Source organism: Patagioenas fasciata, chromosome 16, assembly GCF_037038585.1.
Source record: "Patagioenas fasciata isolate bPatFas1 chromosome 16, bPatFas1.hap1, whole genome shotgun sequence".
Lineage (NCBI taxonomy): Eukaryota > Metazoa > Chordata > Aves > Columbiformes > Columbidae > Patagioenas > Patagioenas fasciata.
Window position 1 is genome coordinate 21,002 of NC_092535.1, and position 13,171 is coordinate 34,172.

Below are 13,171 nucleotides of genomic sequence, written 5' to 3' on the forward strand. Positions count from 1 at the left end.
TGAGACGGCGGCACTGGAGCACACACACGCAGAGACGGCGGCACTGGCGCACACACACGCAGAGACGGTGGCACTGGCGCACACACACGCAGAGACGGCGGCACTGGTGCAGACACACGCAGAGGAGACGGCGGCGCTACTTAAAAACTTCAAGATGCTGGGAAGAAGTGCCAGTCCCTTAGACTGGAGTGGTACAGAGCAGAGCTGCTGATGCAGCCCAGAACTACACCATAAAACACAACTGAGCAGAAACATCCAAAATGCAAAAACCATTCACACTTTCAGCTACTGATACAATAAAACTGGGACCCAATTGGCGCTACGCCAATTGGCTCTGGCATTCAAAATCCCAGGATGGCGCCCGGGATCCCTGTCGGGTCCCTCAAACGCGATGAGACCCCGGGATCGTCTGACGGGCACGATGCGAGCCTCCCGACCTGCAATACAACACTGACACTGCTTAAAAACTTCAAGATGCTGGGAAGAAGTGCCAGTCCCTTAGACTGGAGGGGTACAGAGCAGAGCTGCCGATGCAGCCCAGAACTACACCATAAAACACAACTGAGCAGAAACATCCAAAATGCAAAAACCATTCACACTTTCAGCTACTGATACAATAAAACTGGGACCCAATTGGCGCTACGCCAATTGGCTCTGGCGTTCAAAATCCCGGGATGGCGCCCGGGATCCCTGTCAAATCCCTCAAACGCGATGAGACCCCGGGATCGTCTGACAGGCACAACGCAAGCCTCCCGACCTGCAATACAACACTGACACTACTTAAAAACTTCAAGATGCTGGGAAGAAGTGCCAGTCCCTTAGACTGGAGGGGTACAGAGCAGAGCTGCTGATGCAGCCCAGAACTACACCATAAAACGCAACTGAGCAGAAATATCCAAAATGCAAAAACCATTCACACTTTCAACTACTGATACAAGAAAACCGGGACCCGATTGGCACTATGCCAACTGGCACCGGTGTTCCGGATCCCGGGATGGCGCCCGGGATCCCTGTCGGGTCCCTCAAGCGCGATGAGACCCCGGGACCGTCTGACGGGCACGATGCGAGCCTCCCGACCTGCAACACAACACTGACACGAGGCTGGAGCTGCCCTGCCCGGGAAACGCTGGCATCGCACTGTGAAGTTCCCTGGACCCTTCCCCTGTCCAAAAGGGACTGTTCCTGGAGCACCCTTGCCCCAAAGAGAACTTTACCCCCCTCCCTGCAGTTCCCAACCCCTTCCCAGCCCCCCAGCCTCCACTTATCTTTCAGAGGACCAAGAGACTGAATCCATCTTCAACAGAGGAAAACACCACATGTGCTGATGGAGATCTTCCTGCATCGCCGGGTTCCTCCTCGACATCTGCAATAACACAAGAAAACACACGCTCACTAAGCAGAGCGAGCACACAATATAAAGGCACAAGGCACATCTTCGCTCTGACACCACGCACCCACCCACCTGCTTACGGCGCTCTGCTCGGCTCTTCCATCGCTCTTTCGTGCCAGGTTGTCCCTCTGCATCTGAAATCAAGGTATTCAACAAGTCACCCAAATGCTCATCAACAGCTTGACCATTCCACAGGTCTGCTTTCTATTCAGGAATCCCACCCGACACACTAATTGAGTCCCTAAAACACTGGGGAAGGGACTGCCAGCTCCCCTGCCCACAGCTACTGCATCCCAGATGACCGCACAACCTTTGCCTACACAATTGAATCTGTCAACAGATTAACCCTGGACTCCTAGAGTTCTCTCCACCCGCCCCTGACTCCACACCGCCGGGCAGAGCAGCTCCGAGCCGAAAGTGCGCGTGCGCAGACAAACGCGCCACGGAACGCTATGGACGACACGACCGCAACGGCACCGAAAACGCTCCGCAACGACAGCGACGCCAAAACCAGAGACGGCATCAATCCAAATGCCCTGCAGGGAGGCAGTGATGAGGCAAGGAGCCTCTTCTGCAACCCCAGGAAAAAGGAGCTGAACATCATGGCCCCTTATGAGACGGCGGCTCTGGCGCGCACGCACGCACGCAGAGACGGCGGCTCTGGCGCGCACGCACGCACGCAGAGACGGCGGCTCTGGCGCGCACGCACGCACGCAGAGACGGCGGCTCTGGCGCGCACGCACGCAGAGACGGCGGCTCTGGCGCGCACGCACGCACGCAGAGACGGCGGCTCTGGCGCGCACGCACGCACGCAGAGACGGCGGCTCTGGCGCGCACGCACGCACGCAGAGACGGCGGCTCTGGCGCGCACGCACGCACGCAGAGACGGCGGCTCTGGCGCGCACGCACGCACGCAGAGACGGCGGCTCTGGCGCGCACGCACGCACGCAGAGACGGCGGCTCTGGCGCGCACGCACGCAGAGACGGCGGCTCTGGCGCGCACGCACGCACGCAGAGACGGCGGCGCTACTTAAAAACTTCAAGATGCTGGGAAGAAGTGCCAGTCCATTAGACTGGAGGGGTAGAGAGCAGAGCTGCCGATGCAGCCCAGAACTACACCATAAAACACAACTGAGCAGAAACATCCAAAATGCAAAAACCATTCACACTTTCAGCTGCCGATACAATAAAACCGGGACCCGATTGGCGCTACGCCAATTGGCACCGGCGTTCCGAATCCCGGGATGGCACCTGGGATCCCTGTCGGGTCCCTCAAACGCGATGAGACCCCGGGATCATCTGACAGGCACAACGCAAGCCTCCCGACCTACAACACAACACTGACACTGCTTAGAAACTTCAAGATGCTGGGAAGAAGTGCCAGTCCCTTAGACTGGAGGGGTACAGAGCAGAGCTGCTGATGCAGCCCAGAACTACACCATAAAACACAACTGAGCAGAAACATCCAAAACGCAAAAACCATCCACGCTTTCAGCTGCTGATACAAGAAAACCGGGACCCGATTGGCGCTACGCCAACTGGCACCGGCGTTCCGGATCCCGGGATGGCGCCCGGGATCCCTGTCGGGTCCCTCAAGCGCGATGAGACCCCGGGATCCTCTGACAGGCACGATGCAAGCCTCCCGACCTGCAATACAACACTGACACGAGGCTGGAGCTGCCCTGCCCGGGACACGCTGGCATCGCACTGTGAAGTTCCCTGGACCCTTCCCCTGCCCAAAAGGGACTGTTCCTGGAGCACCCTTGCCCCAAAGAGAACTTTACCCCCCTCCCTGCAGTTCCCAACCCCTTCCCAGCCCCCCAGCCTCCACTTATCTTTCAGAGGACCAAGAGACTGAATCCATCTTCAACAGAGGAAAACACCACATGTGCTGATGGAGATCTTCCTGCATCGCCGGGTTCCTCCTCGACATCTGCAATAACACAAGAAAACACACGCTCACTAAGCAGAGCGAGCACACAATATAAAGGCACAAGGCACATCTTCGCTCTGACACCACGCACCCACCCACCTGCTTACGGCGCTCTGCTCGGCTCTTCCATCGCTCTTTCGTGCCAGGTTGTCCCTCTGCATCTGAAATCAAGGTATTCAACAAGTCACCCAAATGCTCATCAACAGCTTGACCATTCCACAGGTCTGCTTTCTATTCAGGAATCCCACCCGACACACTAATTGAGTCCCTAAAACACTGGGGAAGGGACTGCCAGCTCCCCTGCCCACAGCTACTGCATCCCAGGTGACCGCACAACCTTTGCCTACACAATTGAATCTGTCAACAGATTAACCCTGGACTCCTAGAGTTCTCTCCACCCGCCCCTGACTCCACACCGCCGGGCAGAGCAGCTCCGAGCCGAACGTGCACGTGCGCAGACAAACGGGCCACAGAACGCTATGGACGACACGACCGCAACGGCACCGAAAACGCTCCGCAACGACAGCGACGCCAAAACCAGAGACGGCATCAATCAAAACGCCCTGCAGAGAGGCAGTGATGAGGCAAGGAGCCTCTTCTGCAGCCCCACGAAAAAGGAGCCCAACGTCACGGTCCCTTATGAGACGGCGGCACCGGCGCACACACACAGAGGAGACGGCGGCACCGGCGCACACACACAGAGGAGACGGCGGCACCGGCGCACACACACAGAGGAGACGGCGGCACCGGCGCACACACACAGAGGAGACGGCGGCACCGGCGCACACACACGCAGAGAGACGGCGGCACCGGCGCACACACACGCAGAGAGACGGCGGCACGACCTAAAAACTTCTTCCCAGCATCTTGAAGTGCCAGTCCCTGGGACTGGAGGGGTAGAGAGCAGAGCTGCTGATGCAGCCCAGATTGACACCATAAATCACAACTGACCACAAACATCCAAAACGCAAGAACCACCCACGCTTTTGGCTGATGATACAATAATCCAGCACGCGATTGGCTCTACGCCAATTAACACCGGCATTCCGGATCCCGGGATGGCACCTGAGAGGCCCGTTGGGCCCCCGGAACGCAGCGAGACCCCGGGATCGTCTCACAGGCGCTAGGCAGGCTTCCCGAGCTACACGACAACGCAGACGCAGGCTGGAGCTGCCCTGCCCGGCACGTGCTGGCGTCGCGCTGTAAAGTTCCCTGGGCCCTTTACCCACCCAAAGGGGACTTTTCCTGGACAGCCCTTTCCCTCATCGGAACTTTACCCCCATCCCTGCGATTCCCGGCCCCTTCCCGGCCCCCGTGCCTCCACTTATCTTTCAGAGGGCTGAGGAATCGAATCCACCTTCGACAGAGCAAATGCCACGTGTGCTAACGGAGATGTTCCTGCATTGCCGGGGTCCTCTTCAACATCTACGGTAACACAGGAAAACGCACGCTCACTAAGCCGTGCCAGCATACCGTATTGCGGGGTAAACGCCGACTCCTCCCGCGACACCCACCTCCTAAGTTCCTCGGCGTTCCGTTCGCCGCGTCGTGTCACGGGTGAGGTCACAAACCCTCGTCGCTCGTAACGCCTAAGACAGCGAGAAACGAAAGAACTGTAGGGCTTGGAGCGAGTCCCCAGCCCCACGCTCCTCCTCGCCCATACCCCGGCTCACCAGAAACGTTCCTCCGAGTCCAAAGGGCCCAAAAGGAGCCTGCAAAACAAGAAGGAAACGCTGAACCGAGTCACCGGGCGACACCGGGCTCCTCGACACCCGCCGCCGCCTCACCTTCTCGGCTGCTGGTTGGTGTGCGGCTTCGCCCCTCCGAGCCGGTCCGCGGCACCTGCGAAAACAAAGGCACCTGCTCAGACACTATCTGAAAACAGCCTGCCCACAGACAATTCCATCTCCCGCTCCTTTACCTTGGCCGCTCGCCCGCCTGGCTGCCCTTGCTTTTGACTGCAACGCTGTTGACCACAGAGGTTCAGCTGCCGCCTGTAAAACACAACCAAAGGACGCTCATACCTGCACCGGCAACACGGGACCTGAAACGAGCTGCTGCTCTGGCCAAACACTCGTTCCTCACCTTGCCCGAGGAGCTGCGGTGCCGATACCCAGCTTTCCTCTTCGCTTCGCACCTGTAAAACAGTCAAACAACCAAACTTAGATAAAGACAGAGGGCACATCTTCCCTCTGACACCACGCACCGACCCACCTGCTTACGGCGCTCTGCTCGGCTCTTCCGTCCCTCTTTCGTGCCAGGTTGTGCCTCTGCATCTGAAATCAAGGTATTCAACAAGTCACCCAGATGCTCATCAACACCTTGACCATTCCACAGGTCTGCTTTCTATTCAGGAATCCCACCTGAAGCTCTAATTGAGTCCCTAGAACACTGGGGAACGGACTGCCAGCTCCCCTGCCCACAGCTACTGCATCCCAGGTGACCGCACAACCTTTGCCTACACAATTGAATCTGTCAACAGATTAACCCTGGACTCCTAGAGTTCTCTCCACCCGCCCCTGACTCCACACCGCCGGGCAGAGCAGCTCCGAGCCGAACGTGCACGTGCGCAGACAAACACGCCACAGAACGCTATGGACGACACGACCGCAACGGCACCGAAAACGCTCTGCAACGACAGTGACCCCAAACCAGAGATGGCACCAATCAAAACGCCCTGCAGGGAGGCAGTGATGAGGCAAGGAGCCTCTTCCGCAGCCCCACGAAAAAGGAGCCCAACGTCACGGCCCCTTACGAGACGGCGGCACTGGCGCGCACACACACAGAGACGGCGGCACTGGCGCACACACACACAGAGACGGCGGCACTGGCGCACACACACACAGAGACGGCGGCACTGGCGCACACACACACAGAGACGGCGGCACTGGCGCACACACACACAGAGACGGCGGCACTGGCGCACACACACACAGAGGAGACGGCGGCACGACCTAAAAACTTCTTCCCAGCATCTTGAAGTGCCAGTCCCTGGGACTGGAGGGGTAGAGAGCAGAGCTGCTGATGCAGCCCAGATTGACACCATAAATCACAACTGACCACAAACATCCAAAACGCAAGAACCACCCACGCTTTTGGCTGATGATACAATAATCCAGCACGCGATTGGCTCTACGCCAATTAACACCGGCATTCCGGATCCCGGGATGGCACCTGAGAGGCCCGTTGGGCCCCCGGAGCGCAGCGAGACCCCGGGATCGTCTGACAGACGCGAGGCAGGCTTCCCGAGCTACACGACAACGCAGACGCAGGCTGGAGCTGCCCTGCCCGGCACGTGCTGGCGTCGCGCTGTAAAGTTCCCTGGGCCCTTTACCCACCCAAAGGGACTTTTCCTGGACAGCCCTTTCCCTCATCAGAACTTTACCCCCATCCCTGCGATTCCCGGCCCCTTCCCGGCCCCCGTGCCTCCACTTATCTTTCAGAGGGTTGAGGGACCGAATCCACCTTCGACAGAGAAAACACCACGTGCGCTAACGGAGATGTTCCTGCATTGCCGGGGTCCTCTTCAACATCTACGGTAATACGAGAAAACACACGCTCACTAAGCCGTGCCAGCACACGGTATCGCGGGGTAAACGCCGACTCCTCCCGCAACACCCACCTCCTCCTAAGATCCTCGGCGTTCCGTTCGGCGCGTCGTGTCACGGGTGCGGTCACAAACCCTCATCGCTCGTTACGCCTAAGACAGCAAGAAACAACAGAACTGTAGGGCTTGGAGCGAGTCCCCAGCCCCACGCTCCTCCTCGCCCATACCCCGGCTCACCAGAAACGCTCCTCCGAGTCCAAAGGGCCCAAAAGGAGCCTGCAAAACAAGAAGGAAACGCTGAACCGAGTCACCGGGCGACACCGGGCTCCTCGACACCCGCCGCCGCCTCACCTTCTCGGCTGCTGACCGGCGTGCGGCTTCGCCCCTCCGAGCTGGTCCACGGCACCTGCGAAAACAAAGGCACCCGCTCGGACGCTGCTCAAAAACAGCCCGCCCGTAGACGGGCCTGTCTCCCGCTCCTTTACCTTGGCCACTCGCCCACCTGCCTGCCCACCCTTGCTTTTGACTGCAATGCTGTTGACCACAGAGGTTCAGCTGCCGCCTGTAAAACACAACCCAATGACGCTCACACCTGCACTGGCAACACGGGACCTGAAACGAGCTGCTGCTTCGGCCCGCCGCTCATTGTTCGCCTTGCCCGAGGAGCTGCGGTGCTGATACCCAGGTTTCCTCTTCGCTTCTATGAAAGAGACAAATGACCAAACTTACATAGAGCCACACGGCACATCTTCCCGCTGGCATCGCGCACCGACCCACCTGCTTATGGCGCGCTGCTCGCCTCTTCTGTTGCTCTTTCGTACCAAGTCATCCCTCTACCTCTGAAAACAAGGTATTCAACAAGTCACCCAGACGCTCATCAACCGCTTGACCATTCCACAGGTTTGCTTTCTAATCAGGAATCCCACCCGACACTCTAATTGAGTCCCTAAAACACTGGGGAAGGGACTGCCAGCTCCCCTGCCCACAGCTACTGCATCCCAGATGACCGCACAACCTTTGCTTACGCAATTTGATCTGTCAACAGATTAACCGTGGACTCCTAGAGTTCGCTCCACCCGCCCCTGACTCCACACCGCCGGGCAGAGCAGCTCCGAGCCGAACGTGCACGTGCGCAGACAAACGCGCCATGGAACGCTATGGACGACACGACCGCAACGGCACCGAAAACGCTCTGCAACGACAGTGACCCGAAACCAGAGACAGCATCAATCCAAATGCCCTGCAGGGAGGCAGTGATGAGGCAAGGAGCCTCTTCTGCAGCCCCACGAAAAAGAAAAGGGAGCCGAACGTCACAGCCCCTTACGAGACGGCGGCACTGGCGCACACACACGCAGAGGAGACGGCGGCACTGGCGCTCACACACGCAGAGGAGACGGCGGCACGACCTAAGAACTTCTTCCCAGCATCTTGAAGTGCCAGTCCCTGGGACTGGAGGGGTAGAGAGCAGAGCTGCTGATGCAGCCCAGATTGACACCATAAATCACAACTGACCAGAAACGTCCAAAACGCAAGCACCGTCCACGCCTTTGGCTGATGATACAAGAATCCAGCACCCGATTGGCACTACGCCAATTAACACCGGCATTCCGGATCCCGGGATGGCACCTGAGAGGCCCGTTGGGCCCCCGGAGGGCAGCGAGACCCCGGGATCGTCTGACAGGCGCGAGGCAGGCTTCCCGAGCTACACGACAACGCAGACGCAGGCTGGAGCTGCCCTGCCCGGCACGTGCTGGCGTCGCGCTGTAAAGTTCCCTGGGCCCTTTACCCACCCAAAGGGGACTTTTCCTGGACAGCCCTTTCCCTTATCGGAACTTTACCCCCATCCCTGCGATTCCCGGCCCCTTCCCGGCCCCCGTGCCTCCACTTATCTTTCAGAGGGCCGAGGGACCGAATCCACCTTCCACAGAGGAAAACGCCACGTGCGCTAACGGAGATCTTCTCGCAGTTGTCGCTTTCTCCATCGTCGCCTACGGTAAGGAAAGCGAGGACACGCACGCTATCGAGCGCCCAAATAATATTTATCCGTAGTAGCCTACGGTTCGTTGCTCACCTTGGCTGAGTTCTGGGAGGTACATTTGAATGATCCACCGGGGCTCACCGCACGCTGCAAAGGTTCTGGAGACGAGATGCTTCTCCAGGAGAAGAGATTATATTAACAACTATTAATACAGCAATACAAACCAAAAAACAACACTCCATCTCCATTGTGGTCAGGAGTTTCGGGAAAATGCAAAGCACCTGGAAATTAATCAACAAATCAAACATAATGAGAAACAACTCTTCTACTACAGCTATTGTTAAACCTTCACTGTCCTTGAAGCTCTTACGTCAAACAGGCACCTCTGCTTGTCCAAAGACATCTGCCCACTTAGATTAAACATCTCAAAAGCTGCCGGCTGCTGAAGGAGCAGCAGAGAACCACCACCGAAGAGGCTCTGCAGCAGAATGAGCTCCCTGCCCGGGGACCGGGGCTCAAATACCCAGGGCTCCGCCCACCCCTTCCCACAAACCCCTGGGAAAGGGGCGGGGTCATTCACCCCAGACCCTCTCACCACCCTTATCAAATTACCTGGAATCTCCCTGAAAATGACAGCACCTGCACTTTATTGCTGCTATTGCAGCTACAATGAGATTGACAATGGATTTCAACTTAGTTTTTCTAGGGAGCAAATAGAAAGTGAAATACAACCACCAGCACTCCAGCATCTTCATTGTAGTCAGGAATTTCAGGAAAATGCAAAGGACCTGGAATTGAATCAACAAATGAAAAATAATGACAACCAACCTTTCTACTACAACTGCTACTGAACCTTTGCTGCTCCTGAAGCTCTTACGTCAAACAGACACCTCCGCTTGTCCAAAGACATCTGCCCATTTGGATCAAACATCTCAAAAGCTGCTGGCTGCTGAAGGAGCAGCAGAGAACCACCACCCAAGAGGCTCTGCAGCAGAATGAGCTCCCTGCCCGGGGACTGGGGCTCAAATACCCAGGGCTCCGCCCACCCCTTCCCACAAACCCCTGGGAAAGGGGCGGGGTCATTCACCCCAGACCCCCTCACCACCCTTACCAAATTACCTGGAATCTCCCTGAAAATGACAGCACCTGCACTTTATTGCTGCTATTGCAGCTACAATGAGACCGAGTATGGATCTCAACTTAGTTTTTCTAGGGAGCAAATAGAAAGTGAAATACCACCACCAGCACTCCAGCATCTTCATTGTAGTCAGGAATTTCAGGAAAATGCAAAGGACCTGGAATTGAATGAACAAATGAAAAATAATAACAAACAACCTTTCTACTACAACTGCTACTGAACCTTTGCTGCTCCTGAAGCTCTTATGTCAAACAGACACCTCCGCTTGTCCAAAGACATCTACCCGCTTAGATTAAACATCTCAAAAGCTGCTGAAGGAGCAGCAGAGAACCACCACCGAAGAAGCTCTGGAGCAGAATGAGCTCCCTGCCCGGGGACCGGGGCTCAAATACCCAGGGCTCCGCCCACCCCTTCCCACAAACCCCTGGGAAAGGGGCGGGGTCATTCACCCCAGACCCCCTCACCACCCTTACCAAATTACCTGGAATCTCCCTGAAAATGACAGCACCTGCACTTTATCGCTGCTATTGCAGCTACAATGAGACCGAGTATGGATCTCAACTTAGTTTTTCTAGGGAGCAGATAGAAAGTGAAATACAACTGCCAGCACTCCATCTCCACTGTAGTCAGGAATTTTCGGAAAATGCAAAGCAGCTGGAACCGAATCAATGAATGAAACATAATGACAAACAACCTTTCTACTACAGCTGCTACTGAACCTTGGCTGCTCCTGAAGCTCGTACCTCGAACAGACACCTCCGCTTCTCCAAAGACGTCTGCCCACGTAGATTAAACGGCTCAAAAGCTGCCGAGGGGAGGGGTCGATCGTCCCAGGCCCCGCCCACCACCCTTATAAAATCACCTGGACCCTAACTAGAAATGACAGCACCTGTGGGAGATTTAAGGGATGTTCTTAAGGTTGTTGTGCGGATGGGTTTCTGTTAGGTAGAGATTTATTTCTGACCTAGACAAAGCGACTCCGAGAGTGGCGCGAAGGCTGAAAAACAACACCTGTTATGAGGGTGAGGTAATTCTATAATAACGAGACCCGAACGTGGACGATATCCGATCAGCCGACGCGTGTTTGGAACGTGGACGCTTATCGGGAAATAACTGCGTTTATAAGGAGGCTTGTCTCTGCAATAAATGGCTTCGCTTGAACTCGTGTTGAGTTGCGTGGAGTCCGTGAGTTTGCGCCCTCGCGAGCGGAGACCCCGACGTGATCCCTAAGGAGAATTTACGGAAGGCGTGCGACCGCTGCGGGGAGCGAGCCCCAGCTGGAACGGCTCGGCTGGACCGGGACCAGGCTGCGGGCTGCGAGACTCCGATTGATGGCTACGGAGCGACAGAGGAGGGATAAAGGATCCGATATCGTCGCAACGGACGCCCAAAGAGGAGCGAGAGGAGATGGGGCAGAATATTTTTAAAGAAGAAGAAGAAGAAATACTGGGGGGTTCTCCCGCATATTCTCTCTAAGAGAGGGGTGAAGTATGAGGAGAGTAACCTCAAAAGACTGTTCATTTGGTGCAGAGGCAGTGGGTTTCCTGCTGAACTGTGAGGAGTTTTTCAAATAGAGACCTGGGAAAAAGTGGGAACTGTGTTGTGGAAGGCGATTAGTCGCAGTGAAAAATATATTCTCGGCCTTGTAACCGCCTGTAAACTAGTAATTACTACGGTGAAGCAATTAAAACCTGAAAAGACTGTTATGAGCATTAGTGACTCAAAACTTTAACTTGAACTTTGGGATGATATCTAAAAACCTAACCCTAAACCCTAACCCGGTGTGAAGTGGCCGGGGCGGGGGTGTGAAGTGGCCAGGGTGGGGGTGTGAAGTGGCCGGGGAGGAGGTGTGTTTACCTCATTTGCATATTTAATTAGGTAGTTTTCATAATCGGGGTTTAATTGGCATAATCAGGGTCTCATTTGTTTCATGTGTGTTTGGCTGTTTATTGTTTGAGTATTTCCTAGGGGTACAGTAATGTCATGTAATGGATCGGAACGTATAATTTAGTTTTTTCTTCTTTTTCCACACAAAATACCTACAAGTCTGGTGCAGCAGTAGGGCTGTGGATGCTCTAGGGGAGGACTGGAATTATTTATTTACTATATATTTTTTTTAATCCCCTAGAGCATCCACAGCCCTACTGCTGCACCTGAAAAAAACAAGACAGTTTAGTTTGCATTTTATTTTCAGTTTGGCAATTTAGGTAAACTGACATGCTGTCCAATAGAAACCCTGCCAGAACTGCACACGCGATCCCATTCAACCTCACCAATCGGTCCGCTCGAACTCCATCAAACGCACGCTCGGACAGAGTCCGACACTCGCAGAAAAAAAGACCGGCACGCACAGACAGACAAAGTCCGACACTCGCACGCAACAGCGATAGACACCGAGTCTAACGCGCCCACACGGATGCCGAGTCCGGCACACGGACGGTGACGCTGAGTCCTACGCGCACGCATAGACACAGACAAAGTCCAACGCTCGCACGGCACGGAGTCCCACACGCTCACAGACAGAGACAGAGTCCAGCACGCAGACAGAGAAAAGGACAAAGTCTAACACACGCCGCACGGTGACAAATTCCCGCACGGACACCAGCGCTCCAGCCCTCCCGCGCCCTCTGATTGGCCCGCTCCGCACCCTCGCTCGCCTTCTCGCCGGGACCCCCGCGCCCTTTGCCCGCGCGGCTTCCGGCAGCCGCGTTTGGAAGGAAACAACAAACCACGCTCCTTTGCTTTACGGGGACAAGGGGGGCGGGTGGTCACCCCCGGCAGAACAAACCCTTCTATCTTGCGTGGCCCTTCGCCATCACAATCGCACAGGAGTGAACTCGTAAGAGCAAAGCAGCCGTCTGACAGACGCGCTCAGAACCGGACGAGGCTGGGGTTACACGAACGGACTCGCGTTGTGGTAACATCGCTTTATTTATTGCCCCCCCCCCCGTGCTTTAAGGTGGGCTGTGCGGGACTGGGCGGAGTCTTCAGAGGCACCGACGAATCAGGTGAGAGCGATGGTCACCTGCGAGAGGAGCTCGGCCAGGCGGGCGGAGCGATTGGGGGCGGCGGCCGAGGGCGTGTCGGCCGATCGGATGCGGCGCGGCTGGGGGCAGGTGGCCGATGGGGTGAGGGCGGAGGCGTCGTGAATCGCTGGGGTGAGAGTCAAAGGGAGGAACCAAGCA

At 56.2% G+C, this 13,171-nt stretch overlaps 1 long non-coding RNA gene across 1 annotated transcript; it reads right to left on the reverse strand.

Moving 5' to 3' along the window:
- Nucleotides 1-5,109: 5,109 nt before the first annotated feature.
- LOC139829218 (uncharacterized) lies at nucleotides 5,110-5,566 on the reverse strand. The gene is made up of 4 exons (XR_011741605.1): nucleotides 5,538-5,566; nucleotides 5,409-5,460; nucleotides 5,245-5,317; nucleotides 5,110-5,165 (listed from the first exon to the last, which is right to left on the reverse strand). It is a non-coding gene; the product is annotated as an uncharacterized lncRNA (long non-coding RNA).
- Nucleotides 5,567-13,171: the final 7,605 nt, after the last annotated feature.